We start from the raw sequence: 4607 nt of genomic DNA on the forward strand, positions 1-4607 counted from the left end.
TCTGAGAGATACTTCAGAATTAAATGCGAAAACATATATTCGGATATAAGTCCAATAAAAGCGGGCGTTCCACAGTGTAGCATCCTTGGCTCGCTTTTATATCTCTTATATACACATGATATTCCGTGTTTAAACAACAATTGCAACTTTGCAGACGATACGGCTCTATTGTCAGTGGAAGATACCGAAAGCATTGCAACAAGGAACCTTCAAGCCGCTCTCAATAACGTGCTAGAGTGGGCTAAAAAATGGAAAATAAAATTAAATACCTTGAAAACTGTACATGTTGTGTTCACATATAAGCAAATTAGAAATATACCTCTGTATATGGATGGCCAACAAATCCCACACGCAAATACAGCTAAATACTTGGGCATGACACTTGATGCGAGACTTCGGTGGTGTATACATGTCAAAAAAAAAACGGCAAGAACTAAATCTTAAGTTCAACTCAATTAAGTGGCTACTTGGACGACATTCCGTTATGTCAATCGAAAACAAGCTTATAATATATAAGCAGGTTTTACGTTCAATTTGGGCCTACGGATCTCAACTCTGGGGTTGCACATCTGAGTCAAATAGACAGACAATACAACGATATCAAAATAACATCCCATGGAGCAATTACCAATGCTCCATGGTATGTCCGTAACAGCGACCTTTATCGTGACTTGCATATTCCGACAGTTGCTGAAATAACCTAGCTTCAGGCCGAAGCACATAAAAAAAGACTTGAAGTTCACTGCAACACAGAAGCTTCATCACTCCTTCCAACAGAAGACAACGTACGACGGCTTAATAGAACCAAACCGTCTGATTTAATCAATTAAATTAAATATTAATCAATGTACTATAATATTATAGATAAGGATATTAATATCGACAATTTCAAGTCCCCGATATAAAAACATTGCTAATTAGTTTTTTATTTGTAACTAGGTACAATTGAATATATAATAAAAAAAAAAACTTCATACTCAACAACTTCAACACTTTTGGTCTGGTAATATCGTCTCCAAAACCGTGATGGTTATTAAAATCCTCAACTGGAAGAAAATGGATTTTGTGAAAATGAATTCTTGTAAATGAATTCCCTTTCTCATGCAATAGGTTTTTTGTTTCTTCGATCAAGTAATCATCGAACTTTACTGGACGTTCTTAGCAAAAACCTTTGGGCTGGTAATATCGTCCTCCAAAACCGTGATGGTTATCAAAATCCTCACCAAACAGAAAATGGATTTTGTGAAGAAACTGGGAATAAATTTAAATACATTAAATAAATTTTAACCTGTTAACAGTTCTGTTTGGAAGTTATCGAGGTATCAGTTAACAAATACACACTCTGCGCATATATTACAGCCGAAAATATGGCTTATAAATATTTTTCTCAATTGCACATAAAATATTTTGATTTTCTTACCAATATTTGCGAAATTGCTGAGGGAGTAAATGGTAAATGGTAAATGTGCTTCCTATCATGCATGCATGCACATGTAAACAACCCAAAAATATAAAAACAATTCATTTCTTATTTGCTCAGGGGGAAAGTACACACAGTATCGCAAGTATGGCAGATAACCAATTTGCTAGGATAACCCACCATTTTCACCTTTTGTCGCAAAACGTTTTGAGCTCAGCCAATTTTTGCCGCAGCTAAAAGCGAATTTTTCCAAACTGTGTTTCGCCAGGTTTTGGTACTGAGCTCCTTTTCAGCAGTTTTAGCTATTGGAAATATCCTTTTCGTTTCGTCCTCTCGTACTCTTGTACTTTGTTATTTGTGATTTGTTATTTCTATTTGGAATGCTGTTTGCCAAGTTATACAGCAGTGTGTCGCAGTGTTGCTCGCAAGTTACTCCAACAACAAAAACAGGACTCCGTAGCTTCCCCACAGGCTGAAGGTTGTGTAAATTTGCAGTTTTATTTGTTGCTGATGGAGCTGGTGGGGCTGGTGGAGCTGGTGCGTTGTGTTTGTTTCGCAACTTTGTGTCTTTGGGATTTTGTATCTACTTTCAGCATTTGCTCATGGTGTACACTGGTGGGAGTGGTACAAGCGGTTTCAGTTATGGCGCTGCGGACTCATACAGTTTTTATGCTACTGCTTGATGTGCCAATGTGAGGCATTGCTCGAAGATTGCGAGCAATCTCATGCGAGGTGGTGCGTGAGGGGATAGTAGAGCAGAGAACTTTAACATTTTTACTTTACTGTCAATAAAGAATCTTTTTGCTGCTCGTGTGAGTGAAATTTTGGTTGCTGGTTGAGTTTTAGTTGCTTTATTGGATTTGTGGCTGGATTTTTGCTGTATTTGCGCCCTAATGCGGTGTCAGCCTTTGTCAAAAATCGCAAATAAAATGTAACACAGTCGAAGATTGGGTGTGTGACACGTCCTTTGATGTGGTGAGTGTTGCGGTTAAGCAGAAAAACCAATTCAAACATAAATTTGGTAATTGAAACGTGTTTCGATCAAATTTTCACAATTAGGTTAAATATTAATTGGAATCCATGATTTATACTGCCATGTCATTTTACATACATTCGAATCCAAACCTACTTGTGTGATTTATTTAGTTTGATTATAGAAATTAAAAATTGTTTAGAATTGCACTACAAACCGCAAATAAAATAAAGTTATCAAGCCAAAGCAATAAATCATTTCATTCATACAACATAGTATATATCAGCTCGAATATGCGAACGATGTTGGATGAATGTGTTCCGTGGTATCTAATTCGAAATGAGCACAAATGGAATATCTGGAATATCTCGAATATCACGAATAAATCGAATATGTCGAAGCGTCTGTGTGCCTAACGAACTGTGCCATTTACACTTTCGACTTTATTGGGTTTTTAGCTTTTTTGTCAGCAAATGAAAACTGAAAAAATGCTGAAAGCGGTTTAAAGCAAAACAAGGATTGTGAAAAAAAGCTAAAATATTTGTTCCGCTTGGTTTAGTTGCATTGATCCTTTATATCGCAATGGTGTTCGCGCATCCTTTTGGCACTACCTTCGCACCGCACAACCTACATATCGCCATCAATTTTGCCATTCAAATTTATTCAAAACCAATAATGGAATGACTTTTGGTTTGATTGGTGAATGCTCATTTTTAAAAGCAATATTATGTTTATACGAATATGTACTTCAGAACTTCATGCTCTATTAACCATCTATGCATACGCTGAGAACACCTCAGTATAACAATATGAATAGCACAAAACCACATCCATGGGAACTTATTCCATGAGTCCTTATGCAACAAACAGACGCTGCATAAATTAAATAATGAAGCAAATTTTTCTAAAGCATTGGGTTTGTAAAAAAGGAACCATTTTAAATTAAATGGGGACATCTTTGAAATATGAAAACGTCCCTTTCAAGTGATGGACTGGAATATTATGACAGCACTTTGCTAACTTTTATACGGATTAGGTACCTACAGGTCACTAAGTAATATTGGATACTTTTAACAAAATTTTGGGCATTACTGTAACCAAAATTGAAGAAATTGTAGGCAGGAGAAAGGAGAGTTGACAGTATACACAGTTTATTAGCATACGCATAGGTCTGGCCAGATAAAGGCATATTAATTATGAAAATAATATAGATAATAAAAGCTTACAAAAAATGACCTGGTCGGATATTTCAAATCTAAATAAAAAAGAATAAGCTAACGCAATGGTCTCGCCAGTAAAGGCATTTTACTGGCCTCGTTTTTAACATACCATGTTTTAAAACATATTTTTTCTTTTTTTCTTCTCATAACAAGAGGTAGATGGCACTGGTACAGTGGTTATAGATTGTTTAAATTAATTGAAACTGTTCTTGGTTTTCAATTTACAAAATGAAATTAGTAGCAAAATAGTATCTACAATAAATTTTGCTATTTTGAAATGCTGCATCTTTACACATGTATAAAAAAAATTAATTTATTTTGATCTCTAATTATTTTTTACTACAAATATTTTTCATCTTTTTGGTGTAACAGTTCTTAAAGACACTAAACCTACCAATCCTACTTAATAATTTACTTTGATCTCATATTTACTACTCAATATATCTGTGGGGTTAGCAATGCTTGCAACTAAGAAGCATTACAAAAGCAAGAGAAAAGACCTAGTAGAAAGGAAGCAGTAGAAAAGTGGCAGTAGAAAGGAAGACTTCAACGAAGCAAGTCGAACAAATTTAAGTCCCTTGTGTTAATTAAATTATATCGTATATTTATTAAATTGTAATAATAAAATCCACATATCTGTTTCCTTGTTTTCTTATTGTGATATTCTTCTTCTGTCCACTGATAAGTCGTTGGTATAAATTTTACTGAGTGGTATGTCTTTCAGCATTATTGGAAGACCATAAGAACACCCTATTCTTTAAATATTATTAATTCTTTTTTGTGTTTTTAATGACGGACTCAAAATCCCAGACAAAGTTACTATCTCTTATTAAGTTAGCTTTACAAAGACATCTCTTCTTAATACAACAAAGCTGACAGGTTACCTAACAGGATATCTTGACTTGCACTAACTTCTCAACAAAATGATCCGGTGTGATGTAACAGGTGAGGTTGTATCTGCTTTTAATAGAGAAGAGAATGAGAATTATAGGAC

Source organism: Teleopsis dalmanni, chromosome 1 (assembly GCF_002237135.1).
Source record: "Teleopsis dalmanni isolate 2A chromosome 1, ASM223713v2, whole genome shotgun sequence".
Classification (NCBI taxonomy): domain Eukaryota; kingdom Metazoa; phylum Arthropoda; class Insecta; order Diptera; family Diopsidae; genus Teleopsis; species Teleopsis dalmanni.